Genomic DNA, 18,952 nt, shown 5'->3' with positions numbered 1-18,952 from the left:
GCTGCGCAGGCGCACAGGTCGCCTGCTGCGACGCAGTCGGCCAAGTCTCCAGGAGCAGTCACACAGCAACGCAGGGTGCAACCACCAAGAAAGAGACAACCACCAGAGCGTTATGGCTACAACGTGTAGCAAGCGAAGTAAAGCGAGTGGAACAGACATATCCAGTGTGGTGGATTTCTTTTGTAAATGATGTGATTTTGTAGTACTATATAGCCATGTTCATTGTACAGTTTGTATTTTTGAATAGTATTTTTGCATATGTACTAACATACTAACCTACAACATTACTAATCCATATAGCTGTTTTTAAGGTGGGAATGTGTTGTATATTTCTCTATTTGGTTTCGGTTCCCCGATCACTGCCGCAGGTGGCGCCAGTGTTGTTTGGGTATATAAGTATGCGCAAGTTGGAATAAAGGGGTCTTTTGGTTTCGATGGGCACTAAAGTTGTTGAGTCGTCCATTCATCGGCGGCACACGCTGCCACTACACTTTTCTCGTTTTCTTCTTTTTGGCAGCCCCCTCAGTGCTTGTATAAATCTGTGGAGCGGGCAGCACTGCGCTTGGTTTGGGAGTGACCCAGGTGTCCATCGTTATTTGCTCAAGCTACTAAACCCCGCATGCAAAGCTATGTCGGCAATGTGACGCCGGCACACACGGCAAGGTAAATATAACTGGTAGCGAAGCTTCCATAGAAGCCCATACGTTCGGAAAATGGCGGCTATTAAGCTGCTCATGGGGCTTAGCGCCATCTGTGTGAGGAGGGAACACTTCCGGCGGAACAAAAAATAAACAGGATGTGACGCAAGATCCGGTCAAAAAGTGACGTCATTTTGGTGGCATTAGCGGGAAAATTTGACTTCAAAATAGCCTTAGCAGGCCTGAGGCCTGCTCTTGTCATTGCCATCTGACGCAAGTTGGCGAGCCCTTGCCGTGTGTGCTTCAAGTCAACGCCAGCTTATACTCGTGACTAGAGAAACGTACTTTAGCATACTGTCGTATGATTCGCCTTGGTGTTTATAAAAACATTTTGCACCTTCTCTGAACCTTTATTCTGTATTCATGCCTTCCATTGCTGTATAAAAGCAATCAGTTGTTTATTTTGATTGCAGTAAGTGGCAAACGTACCCCCCCCCCTCCCGACCGGAATTTTTTTTCTGCCTTTGGATACAGAGCACAAAATGACACTTGACCACTCTCCCCGGCTCCCCTTTCATATAAAAAATGTGCCCACTCCTTACCCCGATACCAATTTCTACCAACGCCACTGCTGGGTTTAATTGCGTCGCACATACGCAGGTTGCGTGCGTGCCTTAAGTATAGATCAAGGTTATATAATGCTTGCTCAGTTTGTGTACTTCTGTTCTAAGAGAATAAATAACGCATAGTCATGCTATAATCAAGACATTTGAATTTTATTCTAGGATAAACAGAAAAAAAATTAACCACACTGCCCAAAGTCAGCACGTATACAATAAGTACAAAATGTTCGTGGGCACTACATGCATTGTGATTTTCCTTACGCGCCGAAAAATTGACTTTACCCGTAACACATCGCATTATGAGCAATGAAAGCGTCAACAGCAGAACTACTTCGAAGCAAGAGAAAAGAACTAGGCACTGCATCTTGACGCCGAAAACCGTGCCGCAGGAATGCCGATTCACGAAAGTGCAGCGAGCACACCGCAGCTGTCCCGGCGTCTTATCAAGTAGACACGGGTTTCTACAGAAGTTCACTCAGCATTCACGCCTGCAATTTTCTGATTGCATTATTAGGAAAGTGTCGCAACAGATAAGTAAAAAGAGGAAAAATGGATCATTGCAAACGAAAGCGACGGCAGAATGTAAAAGCACATAGCAGGAAAGATCTGGCAGCAGCGCAGCACGGAGCAGCACAACACAGTACTGCGATGGAAATAATGCTTGCGCATACAAGTGCGGGAAGCAACGAGCAGTACAAGTGTTGTAATGCAACAGAGAAGACGCTGAGATAGACAATTAAAGCGACTCGTTTAAATTCGAGTGGTACTACGCTGAGAAGTCCTAGAGTAATTGACACTACTTGCTCCGAGCCGGCCTGAGGTGAAATCAAGAGATAACTGTGACATACAACAAAGCTTTAGACACATTTTTTTCGAAGCACCACCACGTCTCCTTATACAACCCCCGTGCACGTATTAACAGTACTATAGGTTCGCGTTACCTGTGGAAATGAGAGGAAAACGGTGCAGTAAAACGCCAGGCGTACGGGATAGGTACCGAGGAAAGCGCTCCGCTTCAACCGTTGGCAGCATCGTCCCCTAGTTCAACGTGCCCGCCGGGCACGGTACTAAACGTGTTCACCGACGATACAACGCACCTCGCAACTCCACGCACAGCAAAAATTAAGTGCACACCAAATTAACAAGGAAAAACGAATGCAAATGCGCACCACCAAAACACGCGAGGAGCGTTTCCTAGCAGACGAACCTTAGGAGGGCTTTTCCGAACACTACAAGGACTGCATCACAGAGCAATGACATGTGCCATTCTTCAGAGGGCGCTACAAAGAAAAAGGTTTTTGAGAATGAACAGCATATTCATAAATTATTTACACACTGTGACTAAATAAATGTGATTCAGAAATAAATGTCGTTCGTAAAATACAAATGTTGTTTTATTGTTAAACAAAACTTGGTTTTTTGTTACTAGTGTTTGTTCCCTCCTCACCTAGTCGCGCTTCAATCGCCCCTCCCATGAGCCCCCATGCTGATGTCGCTGGGAATAGGTTATGAACCGCTTTTCGCCCGAAGCTTCGCTACCATTTATATTTACCTCTCTCAAGCTTGGACGTTCCTTGGTTTCCCTATAGGCGGCGTAAAAATCGACACCAACCTACAGCGGCAGTTTTCAAAATCAAGTCCACCAGACGGCGCAACCGAGAAGTTACTTTTGGTAGAGAATACAAAACATTAATTCCGTGACTCAGAGAGCCAACAAAGTTCGCTTACAATGTGTTGTTTAAAAATATTATTAACAAGTTCCGCTTCAAACATCTGTTGAGCAAAATGTACGCAACTTTTTACTAACAGCCGACTGGTACACCACCTCGCTTGTGAATTCGCAACCACAAAGCCGCCAATTCGCAACCACAAAGCCAAGCTAAGCCAAGCTGGATTGCGGTTAACTTATTCTCTGTGGTATAGTGCCTAGAAGTATATTCTAGGCACTATATCTGTGGTCTTGTGAAATCTAGTTTTCTTGAGTATTTCGGCGTTGTGAACATGCAGTAAGTGTGATACGTGCCACCGGGAAGGCTCAGCGACCCGCGTGAGCCTGTTGGAGCCCGTGTTAGCGGGGCCGCTGTACCGCCGCATCGACTTGTTGTGATGGCGCATCTAGGCTGCGACTCATCTTGCTATTGGCATCACTCTTCGTTTTACGGACTCACCTCGGTCCAGACCTCGCCAAACGTACGTGTTGCTCCTCACGACGGATGCGCCCGTCCGAGCGTGTTCGCCACTACAAGTCTGTCTCGCGCGCTGTGCACGGAGTTGGTTCCCACCACCTCGCTGAAGCATCGCCCCAAGGTATGCCGCCACATGTGCGCACCCCTTCCTGGCCGCCCGACAGTCACGTTGTGCCTCTTGCTCGCTGGAGACATTGCGATCAATCCCGGCCCCAAGCGCACGTCGTCACGTCCTACTTGCAGCCGCTGCGAAAAGGTTGTGTATGACAACGTCGCCGCTCTCCAATGTGTTGGATGCGGAAGGTGGGCACATCGCACGTGCGAACTGATGACGCTCGCTGTATACCGCCGCCTTTCATCGTCGACTGAGTGCTGGTTGTGTGCCCTTCATTCGAAATCTTAGCGCAAGTGAACGAGTTGTTATGGCAAAAAAAAAAATGTCTCGAAAGCGACGTACAATTGCAGCGATCGAAATGAAATGATGTCCTGGCCCCTGTAAACTTGCGGATGTCAATAAACGATTTGTTCTCACTTGCTGCTCACTGTGGTCTGTGCCAGTCGAGGCCATCTGGTCACCTGGCGTAACATCACTTCACTAGCGCGGCGCAAGTAAACACGCGGCCAGCGTGCCAGCCAGCAACCAGCAGGAGCAGCGAGCCGACGGCTGCCGTGCGAGAGCAGCCATGTTATTAAGGAGCTCAAGCGGCCTGTGCAAAAAGCATCCGCCATGTTTACAAAGCCTTGTTTCAGCGGCACCAAGCGGGCTCCCACGGTAATTCACGACGCCGCCGCTACGATTTTTCTGGCACTACAGGCAAAGCTAGACCTTTGCTTCTCTAAAATCCTCCCTGTTCTGTGTATTTACCTTGCACACGGCGAGCAGGCGCTCATTTAAGCCGAGCACACAATGACAGCAGATACTATCTTGCGCAGCACCGCTAACAACTCTTTCAGCGCTCTTGCGGCATGGCGAGAAGGGAAGGATGCGAGCAAGCAGAGGGCAACACATCGCAGTGGGACACGCAGCCTCGCTCTCGTCATCTGAACTGCGCATGTCCGTGCATGTCCAGAAACGGCATGTCATCTCAACTGCGCATGTCCAGAAAGGGCATGTCTGCTGCCAGGTGACGCAACCGATATCTTCGGCCATGCGCTCCGCGGTTCGTATTTGAATTGTCCATGACTGTACTTGATTTTTCTGCAGATACAGCCTAGAGGGCTGCAATTTTAAAATTACGGGGTAAAAGTCACCATAAATATTTTGGATACCGTTACAAGCACTGTAACTTGAAACAGTTAAGTGCTATACTGTGCCTTTTTTGTTTGGACGCAAAAAAATTCAAGTTAACAATTAGAGTGTGGAGTTCTAGGGAGACCTTGCAAACATCGCCTTTGAGGGGTCTCGCTGACAGTGTGGGCGCAGAGATTTGTTGCTTATCACAACGAGTAACGCTGCTCGAGGCCCTACTCGCGGGCTTTAAAAACCGAGAAATTACTCCACATCAGAACAGTACAGGGCAGCTATAAATTTATATCTTCTTAACCCGCTCCGAAAGGAAGAGACGATGAATAAAGCTGTAGCACCAGCCCAACTACAGTAAGATGAAGGAGCAATAATAATTTGACCCCCTGACCAACAGAAAGTCAAACTAGGCTATCGCGTCCATGATCTTGGAAAGATGTGGGCATCGGTCGCAGAAGTTTAGCTTATAGAAAGCATAGAGGGCGTATTTAGCATTTGTTGCAGCTTGCGTAACTTTAAGTTTTGTTGGGGGGAATTATGGCACTGCCCTTTTTTGGGAAACCCTACTTGATGCTGCCTTTTACACCAGCAAAGTTATCAGTGAAACCACTTTCTCGCGAGGAAGGCCTTTTATCACTCGTACCACTGTACAACGCAAGAAGGTTAAGGACGCCTTGAGTGTATTGCACGGGAAGAACGTCTGTCTTATGTTTTCTTTTAAGAATAGGAATAAGGTGGTTGGAAGGGTAGGTTATGAACAACTGGTAAGCTTGACAAAAAAGCAATAGATGGGTTAAAAAGGGAGTACTTGAAGCCTACTATAACTGTCGCTTGTGTTTGCAGAAATACCGAGAACAGAGGCCATCTGCTTTATGAAAACGGTCTTCTTTAATAGAAACAATGCAGTTCAATGGTACACTAAGGAACCACACTTTTATCTTTAAAGGGTTATTGTGACTACATTCAATCTATGGCAAAATTATTACATCAAGTTTGAAACGACTGGAACTGAAACAAAACAGCTGGCTATAAAGCCACACAGTTGAATTTCCAGAGCCATGCCGAACACGTGTTTCATTGAATAGGATTTATTTTATGTTATTATATATGCTCAAAACAAAAAAAGGTTACTCGTTACAATTTTTCTTTTCCTTTCCCGGTCCAGAGCGAGCACCTGATAACTGCAGGGATTTTTTCAAGTACGGATTTTATGGAAGTTGGGTTAGTAGCGCCTTTTTACCCTGTACTACGGTACTTTGTAATAACATTACACTAGTGTTGTCATTACCCCTACAATAATACACGAAAAGTTAACTTCAAAATCACAATGGTCGTAATCTCTGAAACCCGTAAACTTTCTCTGGAATTTTAGGCTTCGAGTTGACGCTCTGGTGGGTAGATCCGAACTTACGCAACTTTACGCAACTTTACGAGGTGGGAAACAAGACCTTGTTAACTGCAATTTCTCATACGACTCCTTTGTCTGTGCCTCCCCTACGCAACCATCTTGCTCACGCTTAACTTATTACTAGTTCAACGGCCGGTACAATTTTTCTTGCTGGAGAATTGAATGGCGTTAAGTTTTTGTAGCCACATTGCCACGCAGAATTGTATGAAAAACTAAATCAAGCATTCCAGAAAAGGCTATTTGAAGTATTCTAATCGCAAACGGGTCTTCTGGAATAAAAAAGCGAGTTCTAAAAGTTAGAACATTTTTCGCGTAGAACCGAGTGATAGACGGTTGTCCCAAGATTTCCCTATGCGTAAGAACAACAAGCAGATTATTTGTTACAAATTTTGCAGGTGCCTAACCACGGACGCATCGAAGCAGATATTTAACACTCGTTGCCTTCTTGAATAATCACTGCCGAAGATCTGCAAAAAATACTTGAGTAACTACAATGCGAAAACACGGTTTTGGGGCTAAAAATAAATATCAATAAATGTAAAGTAGTGAGGAATATGCATCCCGAAAGCGCCCCCTTTAACTTACAAAACAACACGCTAGAAGAAGTAAATGCACATAACTACCTCAGAGAGATGGTTCTGCAGACCCCTTACACGAGAGAGAAATCCAGTGTAGAATAGGTATAGGCTGAGGAGCACTCTGCAAGCACTCCCTTCGAAATAATACTAAGTGGGCTACCTCTACCACTCTATAAAATATATATATATATATATATATATATATATATATATATATATATATATATATATATATATATATATATATATATATATACATATATATATATATATATGTATATACACATATATATATATATACCTATGCATAAAACCAGTGCAATGTGAAGCCGAAGCTTGGCGCGTTGCGGAACAACCAGAAAGCAAACTTTTATAAGCTAAACTGGCCCGGGGACGGGCAATTACAGGGGTAACACTTAGAGACTTAAAACATGCTTCCTGGACCTGGGAACAAACTAGAGGACAAGATAATATGGGGCAAATACATGAAAAAAAAATGTACTGGCGCTGGCCTTTGACGTCGCGTTCGTGCTAAACGCTTGCTCTTCTGTGTTGTACGACCATTAGGTCTCGCTTGCCTGTGAAATAAAAAATATATGGCATTTTTTTAAAGCTTGAACCTTGTATGTTCCCGATACAGAGACTAGTTTTTGCCGCTAAATGAGTGTTAACTCATACCGTATTTAGGCAGACCCATGCAGGCAGCTAAGGGTGGATGCTAGTACGGTTCCCTCAGCAGGCGACCACAAGTATGAATAGTGAGAACTAATGCGCGGCGTTTGATTGGGCATAGAAACCTGCGGCAAGAATTTCCAGACCGCTCTCCCCTTCGAGGCAAGGCTCGTCCGTGCGCCGAGACAGCGTGGAGCCTGAAAATTAGACGACGTAAGGTTTGGATACATGTCAGACTGTCTTTCTCCCCCACACCCGTTTTTTTTACATTTTTACAAGGTCCTTGTTGCCGATAAACTACCGTTTCTTGTGTTATTGTCACTTAGAGGAAAAGATACCTAGAAAAACCTAAATCTGCCTGCGTGCCTTGAATGGGAAAGCAATATCACTTTCTTGTCGATAGTTATGACTGATGTGTGTGTCGTTACCTTGTTTTGTGTGCATAATATTAAGGCAACCTGCCCCATCTTAGTAGCACTATGCTCCTGGCGTTGGGTTCTCCTGGCTCCAATGCACATCTCCTGCTCTTCGGCCTTGTAACCCTAACAACGTGGTTGACCGTACATTATTGGCGCTGCATTTCGCGGTATATCCCACGTCAATGTGCTTTCCACTCCACGTCTCTGCGTCATTAATCTGGTAGTTCTCATGAAATTCACACATACTGAGGGCTTATAAACCGGTGTGCCAAGCACACACAAAGGACACGTTACTAGGGCCTACTGGGGAGAGCCTCCGTTTTGGGTTATAATAACGTGGATGGCCTTAGTGCCTCATTGCAAGAAAAAAGTGCCGTTTGGTTGTTCGGAATACAAGATACCCGGCGCTGAAAACCCACTTGACTTCGTAAGGGATTTGAATAACTGCTAAAAATTAATCGGCGCTAAAACAGGGACGAGAGGAACACGTAACTCACAACACGGTGCCGAACACGGTGAGTTACGTGTTCCTCTCGTCCCTGTTTTAGCGCCGATTAATTTTTAGCAGTATGTACCAACTAGCCCACATCAAGCTGTTGTTACTTCAGATTTGAATAAGTCTCCAGAGTAGGAGCCGACTTTATTACCACCCTGATGTCCGGGGAGGTCGGCAGCGGTGGAACAAATGTTGCAATAGCGTGCGCCACGTTACCTGTCAAATTGAAGACACGTGATTGAAAGGGAGGCACCCCACCCGCACAGAAGTTTTATACTTTTGAAATTGCGGTGTGTGCTCCTAAACTACCTTCTCGTTGAGGTTTTTCGAAGAAAAATGGGGAGAAACGAAAGCTAAGAAACGTGCTCAAACAAAAAGTCGCAGTAAAGGAGCATGTCGTACGAATTGGTGGCCAACGTTTAAAGAAAGCGAGAGACACACAAAATAAAAGAGCGGCTGAGGAGGCTTCAGGAGTGACGAGCCTTTACCCTTCAAAGCCCTTAAGGAAACATACGTGCCCCGAGTAAGTTTTGTGAGATTACGGCGCGTGGTGTGTGCTACTACAACAACATAAAAGGAATAAAATCACTAGATTTTTTTCTTCGCGCGGTTTACAAGCCTTTTTCTTTAGTAATTAGGTGGAATGAAGGGTGTGATTATGTCAAATAAAACCCTGCTATCTTTTAGTTGTCCTCCGCTGGTTAAGAAAACATTGACCGCGTTCATGGGTAAACAAAACAACGTATCGGCGATCCGGTGATATTCCAACCCAGGCGTCCACGGAAGGGGCCCAACCCGCCACCATTAGAGTATCGCCAAACCCAGGCGTCCACGAAAGGGGCCCAACGCGCCACCATTAGACTCTCCAAACTTTTCCTGGTGTGTAACAAACTTGCTGGCGTAGTGGTTGTGTTCTATTCTGTGTGGCAAACATAATTTGGCGAGTTACCGGAAATTGTTGGAAGGCTCACGTACCCACTCTGGAAATCTTACGAAGCTAAAAATCACGCAAAATGATGTAGAATAACGCAGCCCCGGCAACCTGAACGTGAAGGCACGTAAAATGAATTTGTGCCCACGAGCCGCGCAGAATCATGACTTTTGGGAGGCTGTGGCGTGTGTCAGTCGACTTGCTAACATATTTTACGCTGCATGGCAAAAATACAAAACCAAAAAAATCGCGCCAATCCTCCCTGGGAGTGTGGTTGGTTAAGCAAAGCAACCAACGCCACCCGCAACGGTTACCCATGCGACGTCGCTTAAATTCACTCACATCCCTCTACAAATAATAAAACCAGAGAGAACGAAAATGCTCTAAACACACCCTTTATTACTTCAAAGAGACATTATTGGTAAGGTTAAATCAAGGCATCATCTATGAACGGTGGTTGCTTGAGTGTATTTTTGTAGCACATGAATGGAAACATTTTTTTATAAAATAAAGGAAGCTGAAACCCGGTGTTAGACTATCTCACTTCTCCGTTCTTGCCGCCGTGGGCGAAGGTGACGAGATCGGCAGCGGAGACGAAGGACGGAGAGAAGAAGGAGGAATAAAAGCAGAATAAGAAGGAAATGCTCATATTCAGATTTGTGAGCAGCCCACAGTGCGGTCCAGGGGAGTGGTTCCTTCTTCACTGGAGCCCAGATGCAGTCCGCGTCGCCTGTTTTCTGTACACCAGCTGAAACTGGGTAGGTAGAGGGGGGCTGTAGAGCAGAATCTCCCATTGCTTTTGTTGGGTAGTTGACGGAAAGAGAGGACTGTACTCAGGGTTACATTCGCACACCACGATTATGTGGAGGAGTGCCCCCACCTCAGAGAAATATTTGCATTCAGTATCATAGCTATTCGGGTACATTAAGTGTAGACGTGTAGGGTGTGGGAAAGAGCCGGATTGTATGAGGCGTATGGTAGTTTGTTGCTCTCTGGAAATGGCAGGGTAAGGCAAGGGTAGGGTCTGTCCCTGAAGGCGATAATGATGGGTTATGCCCCTGAACGAGACAAACGGGCGACTGCCCTTGCGCAGCTCCATAGCAAGGGGGGTAAAAGCGTAGGTTGTTGGTGGGCGTATTCGTTTCCCTCCATGGAAGCGTGAGCCGGTGTCGAGATGAGCTGAAAGGGGAGTTGTTTTTCAGCACACAGAGGGCAGGTAGCGGCACCCAACCCTACTGGTAATTTCGGAAGGCATGTTGGGTATGGTTGAGCACCTTCCGAATCCCTGGTTGAGTGACAGCAAAGGCGATGGCTGCCTCTTCTGCCTCTTAGAGAGGCACACGCAGGGGGGTTTGTTCTGGAGGTACCCATGATGATGCCGTACTGCTGCCGTCGGTGTTGGGAGGTGTCTGTGTAGACAGCTGCATGATCCCCACAAAGAATGGTGTTGAGCGCTTGAGCGCGTGCTTGTCGGCCACCCTCGCCGTATGAGGGGTTCATATTTCTAATCAAAGGGAGCGTCTTTAGTTCTTGTCGCAAAGATTCAGGGAGTACATCAAGCGGAGGGACATTCTGTGCTTCACAACCAATCTGGTGAAGGATGCGGTGATGGGATGCAGTTCTGCTCATTCGGAACTTGTGTTTAGGAAGATGGCCCTCTATAGGTTCTTGCACCGTGTTGGGGGGCGACGCGCTCAGGAGCCTCTCTGTGGACGCACTCATAGGAAGACAAACAACCTGCTCAACCGCCTTTCTAATCATTATATAAAGCATCGTTACGTCCTCCTTGCCGAGAAGCAAACAGGGGGTTGGTTTGAGTGATTCTCTAGAAGACAAATGCTCGACTTAATCGAGAGGTATCGTATTCCTTAAGGCCTTGCTTCTTGGTGGCAACTGTCCAGATCATGTGCATGATTTCATTGATGCTGTGTTTGAGGCGCTGCAAGGGTACGTCACTCTTGGTGTTGGCCTGGAGATGTAGGCCCAGGATCATGATGCTGGGGCTTGGAGTGATGGATTTGAATGTGGTCCTTGATGTGTCATTTCACGTGAGGGCGGACAACAAGAATCTATGATTTCTTGAGTGGACACTGGAGGCCACAGGCTTTAGCACATTGGCGTACTAGAAGGGAGATGTCACGTGTTGCTCGGAGCTTTCAGTAACTCACGATGTCACCCACGTTGACGTCCGTCGTAGTCCGCACCGTCGTTGTCCGCACCCCTCCCCCTACACTATATAAAAAATACTATCCGGCGCCTGGTTTCGATCCCTCGACCCCGCGGGCGGAACGCAATGTACATGGTGCTCTACCCACTGCGCCACAAAGACGACACAGAATGGGAGGCTACGAACGCACCTTATATCCTTGACTCATTCAAACTACGTCAAGAAGCTGCTGATACAACACATCCACTACCACCAACTCCCCAAACACTAAACGTTAACGCAATACACCCACCCCCTATGCGACGCATTTACTGGAGTCTCCCTCGCAGAGAGATGGACCCAATTTTTTTTGTAACTCCTAGCACACACGCAACGCGCGCACAGGGCCACTAGACATGCCGTGGGTGGGGTGCACAGCGATGCGAGAGGTCGCGTGATGCTAACACGTGGCATTAGGCAAGAATGCAGGGGTCAAAACTGTGGATGTGCTTGGTGAGTGCACCACCTGTCTTTCCCATCGCCGCATGGGCTCATAGCTAAATCGGCACGACAACGGGCTCTCGCTTTGGTACTCTGTTAGTTCCAGCTTCGACTCCGGGCGGTGCCACTAAATTCTTTTATTTGTTCACGGGAGTTTCCTCTTGACACAATGGTCGCTAAAGAACCATTGGGGGTAGAGGCAAAAAGCTTTGCTTTAAAAACCAACTTACTATAAATGCGCGTACCCTCGGGGATTCGAACTTGCCACTTCCAAAACAATACACCAAGCGCTTCAAAACACTCGACCACAGCCAGCGCTGCCGAGAGTGGATATGTAAGGTATTTATTGTACAACCAGTTTACACTCCTGTTTAGTTTTAGCATTTCATGTACCTTAGGTAAATATATGTTTTATAGCGCTGGTAGTATGCGTCCCCCAAACTTCCACTATAACTTACGTCCAGCAATTGCATTTCTTAGACGGACAAGCGTTCCCCGATGTGTCGTCGCCCTGTTCACCGCTGTGCCTGTTCACCCAGCGCAAAAAAAGTGCTTCCTGCTTCCTAGTTTTGCGCTGTATGGTAAACGTTTCAGTTGATTTTATTTCCGTAGTACCTATATTGGCTTCGCTGACTCTTCTCTTGCCTTGAACTGGCCTTAGATTTTCCTACGAGTGTACCAGTTAGCGAAGTGTCGCATGTGCACTTGTGTGGAGCGACCTGGAATCGGAGCTTGATACAGTGTACAAAACAGCAAAGTAAGGAAAGGCCCATTCTTCCATTCACGAACGTGTTGTGGCTTAGTTTCAACTGAACGAGCGAATTGCGACAACCCGTCAGCGGCCGACGGACTAACCGCTGGGCCGACTGACTCTCTCGGAAGGTCGGCGAGCCGTGGAGTAGCGCAGCCAATTGCCAACTGATCTCCTCCTGACGCCACACGAAAATGCAACAGAAAAGGGGCGATGGCGCAGAGAGGAGGACCGCATTTTCGAATTGATTCTTCAACTAAATAAATTCACGTAAACGCTGTCAGAGTGGTCGAAAGATGGCCTATGGACTCCGGACTACAATTCGTGCAGTAACCACGCAATGTTTACAAATCCCTTTATTGTCCCACTAATACTACTGAATTCTTCATATTATTGAGCTCCTCTTTTCTGCGTATTTTCACATTCTATCCCCACGAAAAGCTCTGGTTTCATGCGTTTGCGTTTCTTAGTCGGCTAGGCGTGCAGTATTACACAGCGTGTCAGGTGCTCTAGCTACTGCTCTAGACGGACTCTGCAAAACTTTTTTGAACTTTTTTCTAACTTTTATATGCTTTCAGAACGTAGTCAACCATAACATTCAATACTTAGATTGGGTGCCCCAAAGTTACAAATAGGGTGTCACAGGCAAAAATTACAGATAACGTCAGATAACGTGTATACCTGCTCAAAAAGTTTGCTCTCTTTCCCGACTGCTGGCGTTCTTTGAGTGCTCGAACTACATCATTACAGCGTTCTAGCACGTATTGGGCGGCGTTGTTTCAGTTGCAGCAATAAACGCTTTTGATAGCCACTATAGAAAGAAATCCAAAGAGGAAAGCAGAAATGGGTAGCTGTACTGCATTCAGCAATTCATGCAGTGCCGCTTCGTGCTGTTGATAACTATAGCTTTGAGAATGCTTCCACGCAGGAGGAATTAGTGAAAGGGTTTATTGGAAGTGTTTCAGAGTCCATTTAAATGGGTTAGCGCCTACAGGTGAAATATATCTTGCCTTCCAGTACCAGGCGGCACTCAGTGTGCCGAAAGTACGCATGAATCATTATTTTGCACTGTTCTCCTATTCTTCCTGCCAAATATTACTTCTGTAACATAAAATAAAATATATCATTTTTAAGAAGACATTGTAGTCAATTTAAAGTGCTTTCTCAGGTATTTACCCAAAGAACTCCTAATGTTCTTTGGAGATATTGGCATATTTCGCCGAATAACCGCAATTCCAAACAAAATATTTGCGTTATATACTGTTGCTTCAGTCATACTGCCTTTACTACTGTTTGCTAGCCTTGCTTATGGAAACACCCTGGCACAGCTCCAGGGATCCACTTATGAACTGGCGCCCTATATAACCTTTGCTATACCAGCATGCACTGGTCAAAACTCTACATGATCGCTTAACTATGTCGAAAGTCGAAGTTATGAAGAAAAATTACAGGAAAAATATTAGAGCATCCTTTGACCGCCAACTGCAGTTATTGAGGCAACCAAAAACGGCGCGTAATGTTAAGTAGGAAGACCCATTCTCTAATAAACAGATCGTGGCTGTTGACTCCGGTAAACAGGGAAAGAGTGACACACGTAAAACTGCAAATATGCACAATAAAGCCACCATAGAGTAGAGTAGTCTACTTTTGTGTCGCGTTTTTCGTGTATACTTTTCCCTTAAGTGCGAGGAAGGACTTGTTCAAACTTAAGTCAAGGGACTACACAAAATGTAGCAACAGCACCACACGTAAACTTGGCGCATGTCTTTTATGAAGCCCACGCGAAAGCTGTTTTTATATATTTAAAACTGGCGTGCTCTGGCATGTATGGTAGCATGTCTTCAGCATGTAGAGTAAGCCCACATGTGATTGCTTGCGCGTTCATAAGGGAAGAATCGTGTATTAAAGCCTGAAGTAATTTTGTAAATTAGGCGTACAAAATATGACCGGACCGGTGGCAAAAGACGCTTTGTAGCCGACAAGCATATTTTTGTAGCAAATTAGAGGCCTATTTAGGGAGTTAGAGTTAACATCATTGCTAAAAATGTCTTCCATACTTTGCAGATGCAACAAAGATGCTTTTATAAGTGTGGAGATATGACTTTTAGAGTGGGAAATCGTGGATATTGTCGCCGGGTATGTTTATTTTTGAAACAAACCCCTGTTTTACCGTGGAAACATAATTTTGCTTTTAAAAATATACCGATGACTGAATCCGTCATGGAACGATTAATGTAGAGTTGTCAATGACGGGTACGGTCTCCGGGTATGTTTAGTTTATGGACAAACAGGCGCTTCTACTGTCGAAACCTAATATTACTTTTAAAATGCTATCGATTAGTGAATGCCTCTCAAGTAATCCGGAATGTTGTGTTAGCTCATTTTGCAACAAATATGTTATCTTTCGCTGCAAACCAGGCCAAATTTTTCCCATAGCTAAGAAAATCTGCAGCGCAAACATAAAAAATGCTAGTTGAATTGCACTTCCCTGATATTGATCCTCATGGCACTGAAGCGAAGGAAGAGTTTAGAGTACCGATGTGAAGATATTCCCATGTATGTTTGCTAACAGTGACATGATAGGTGTTCGGATCGACGGAATAAACCTGTATCCATACGTGAAAAGGACTCTTAAGAACCCACCGCAGTGCTATGTGGCTATGGTTATGTGGCTAGTGGCTATGGCGTTGTGGTGCTGAGCACAAGAATGCGGACTCAATCCCCGGCAGGGGCGGTCGCTGTTCCGATGGAGGGGAAAAGAAAAAACGCCCGTGTGTTCGTGATTGCGGCGCACGTTAAAGATCCCCACGTGGTCGAAATTGTTCCGGAGCCCTCCCCTATGGCGCGACTCATCGCCTGCGTTGCGTCGGCGCGTTAAACCCTACAATCAAAGTGTTGTTATGAGCCCGCCGAAAGAAGGGAGTTGCCTTCTACAGGCAGCCCTCCCTCTTAGTCACTAAGGGGATTGTACGTTCAGATCCGGTCTACACATATAAGCGCTTCAAGGCTCGATAGAGTGGGTAGGGTGTACATTTCTGGGCGTTGGTTTAAGGCGAAGCTTTTGTTAATTAATTTAAGGCGACCATACAGGAAAGCGCGCTGTAGCAAAGCCAATTATATACAATGGGAAGGCACACTATAAAGATGGGTTTACGTAGAGGCACATCAAGCGCCTCAAAAGATTAAGCTATTCCAGTGATCGGGATTGAACCTGAGACAGTTGCGCCTAACCCATTGTGCCTTCTGAACAAGGTCGAAGCAGTTTCAATTTTGGATTTTCGATTTTCACTTTGACTCACCTTCCATAGAACGTATGAATAAACAAGTAAATATCTTGAACTCTTAAAGGGCCAAATTCATATGAAAAATTATAAACGCTGAGATAATTTCGTATAGAGAAATCTTCGCGATTCAACCATCTATCTCGTTAGATGTAAGGGGCTTTGATTTTTTCGCTGCGTCGACACCATTTTCTAAATGATGGTATGTGGGAGTTTGTGGGACAGGAAAATGGGTGTTGGTTCAGAAAAGCAGAGTTGTTAAGGGATACGTGCTCGCTTGTACTTTTTTAGAGTCCGAGATTTTTATATGGTGATGCGCTATGGTGACTGGTGGTAGGTGCAGCATTTATGCAAGTAATGTGCCAGGATGTCTGTGTAGGGTCCAAGTGGATGCAGGAAGTACTGGACTTATTCTGTTGGTGTGTGCCAGTCTCCGAAAGTGGCTCGGTGTATTGTATCTTGAGCCCGATCAGGAGCAACTTTTTTCTGTTGATGGCCGCATCGTTGAGTGTCCATACTATTGAGAGTATTGCGTGTTTTTGCGGGGCGTAGGTAGAGGAAAAGAAGGCAGGGAAATTTTTCCAGTGGGTAAACTAAGCACTGGCAGAGCGAGCCTGTTAAGATAGTGACAATTCCTTTGTTTCTGCTGGTGTCTAGAGCTAGTGCGATTGTTTTAGCTGTGCCAATAGATGCTGTGGTCATAGTTGGGGCTCTTTCTTTGTAGCTGGTATAATACATGACGCTGGCAACTTTGGCTGGGTGAGGACGGTAAGGTGTTGCGCCGGTGTAGTGTCTTCTAGAGTTATTGACGTGGCGTTTCGTCAGAATCCTTTTTATTGAAGCCCTCCCCGTGGCGTTGCGTAGTGCTAGTGCTAGGTGCATAGTGCTAGGTATCACTTCTACACCGATATTGTTTGGGATAGTGTTAAAAAGCTGGGTATCTGCTGGGATTAGACACGACAAAAAAGGTGATAGTTTGTGGTAGTTTTGCGGTAAGGGATCATTCGGCCTGTAGCAAAGAAAGAAACAAGCTGGCCTTGACTCGGGTGTTAAGTTCTCGAGCCATACAGCGGGAAAATTCAGTCTCCCCCAGCCAGCGCGCGCAAGACCGCATATGATTTCTACGGGGGTCGTTGGGTGTGCTTCTTTGAGAATTTTGAGGGCCCGAGGCCAAATAAATCTGGAAGCGAAATTTTGAACTGCGGTTTCATAATTTAAAATTGTTGATGATTATGGATGCGGTCAGCATTTACGGTAGCGCTAATGCTATAGCCGCGTCTTCCGCCGTGGCCGGGGTGCAGGTGTGGATGACCAATAATTTCCAGTGGACTTGGCTCTAACTATTGTTCGACACCACTGGGATGGCATCACGCCAGCAATATAACCTGCGGCGACACACTGGATGTCAGGTTTGTCGCGGTGCTCTAGATGTAATGCTTGCATTCGTTGTAAACGCCTTTCAGTGTGATATTTTGGGTGCATATTTCTCGGTATAGGCTCGATAATTATGTTAGCATATATGTCGTAAGGTGGATGTCATAAGCGTCATGGATGTCGCCATGGATAGCATGGATGTCGTAAGCTTCACTGTGTGTTCTAGGGCGTCTAGTGGGAAGATTTGTAGCATCTAAAGAATATAAGCACAAGATAGCGTTTATAAGAGTGTGGTGATTGGATTTAAAATGCGAGCTTTATGAGTTCTCGTGGGGTTCTGCACGCGGGGGGCTTTGAGTTTGGTAGTGGACGTCCTCAACGAAGTCGTAGCGCTGGTTTTCTGACTACGCCTTCCTGACTACGAGATTGACTCTGCTCAATTTTGTTTTCGATTAATTTGTATTATGGGAGGGATTGTCTCAATCTGCTGCGGTTGAAAGTTGTAAGGAGTAGCAAGAGTTCGGTCTCTTTCAGGACCCTGTGTCTATTGGTAACTCGTCAATTTAAACCTAATTTTTGTGTGGCGTGTTGTTCGAGTTGACGTATCAAGTTGGTACTGGAACTATCAGGTTGGATAGTTATGCTCAAAATTTTGATTACTTCAAACTTTGGGATGGGATGTGCTTGCATGTGTAAGTGTTCGAGGGGGATGACATTTGAGTCTTTGGAAGGAGTAGGACCTGCCGAGATGTGACTGATGAATAGATGAATCCAGCTCGACCATACGCTACTAAGCGCAGAGCTTTAGCAAACATGACGTTTTAGATAAGTGTTTTTTTACTTTTGGGGCTACTTCGGTGCTTTTTAGAATTGGCTTTATTGTTTTTGTGACAGAAAACTTAAAATAACAAAGACTGCCATGTAGCACTAACAATTATATTCCAGCTGACTGAATGACAGACTACAGATTATTCCTTCTGCTTTCTTTTTCAGGCGTATCAGCTACTTCGTAATGGAAGTATTGAGTGCACTGTGGGAAGTTGCTACCGTAATTTGTGTGCCCGGGATGAGTTTATTACTAGTAATTGTACAGTAACGGGACACAACATGAGTTGGCCTTCCGAAAGTAAAGATTTTCATCAATAAACCTTGCATGGCAGATGGGCACCTTTAATCAAACTCTTTAGTTTTTCCTTGAATTTTTGGTGGAGAAATAAAAAATGATCAAGGCTTTTTGGAAATCGCTCTTCCGAATACACTTCTGTTCAGTTCGAAAATCAGAAAGTTTGCATGAGCAGTGGGAGACAAGTCACATTAGTATCATGTTAAACAATTCTGCTGCGTGCATTGGCGGGCTAAGTTCTAGAAATTTTATTAGGGAAAGTGAAACAGAAATATGAGATTCTTGTTTCCAGAATTTCTGTTCGGCATAACATATTCTTGGATGCTTGCGACCGAACCTCAAAATTCGAGTTCTCAGCCGTACATCCCATGTCGAGCGAGTCATCAAAACCTAAGGGGAAACCAAAGGCTGCCACATGTTTTCTTTGGACGGAAACACCACGTGGTCCATGACATTCTTTCGTTTTGCTGTACAGCCAACGGTGTCTTGTCTGCTGAGAAGTACATGTTTACAACTGGTGTTTTTATCCAATATCTGGCTTTATTTTTTTGTGATGGTTTATAGCATGCAACAAAGAAACAA

At 45.5% G+C, this 18,952-nt stretch overlaps 1 long non-coding RNA gene across 1 annotated transcript; it reads left to right on the top strand.

The window, feature by feature from the left end:
• Positions 1–5,854: 5,854 nt before the first annotated feature.
• On the top strand, positions 5,855–18,389 carry LOC144145300 (uncharacterized). Its single transcript, XR_013317468.1, has 3 exons — positions 5,855–5,911; positions 14,657–14,728; positions 18,241–18,389. It is a non-coding gene; the product is annotated as an uncharacterized LOC144145300 (long non-coding RNA).
• Positions 18,390–18,952: the final 563 nt, after the last annotated feature.

Source organism: Haemaphysalis longicornis, unplaced genomic scaffold (genome assembly GCF_048455015.1).
Source record: "Haemaphysalis longicornis isolate Haplotype H1 unplaced genomic scaffold, Haemaphysalis longicornis Haplotype H1 scaffold_7, whole genome shotgun sequence".
Taxonomy (NCBI): Eukaryota; Metazoa; Arthropoda; class Arachnida; order Ixodida; family Ixodidae; genus Haemaphysalis; species Haemaphysalis longicornis.
The sequence above is the reverse complement of the archived record's forward strand: the minus strand, read 5'-3'. Positions and strand labels throughout refer to the sequence as shown.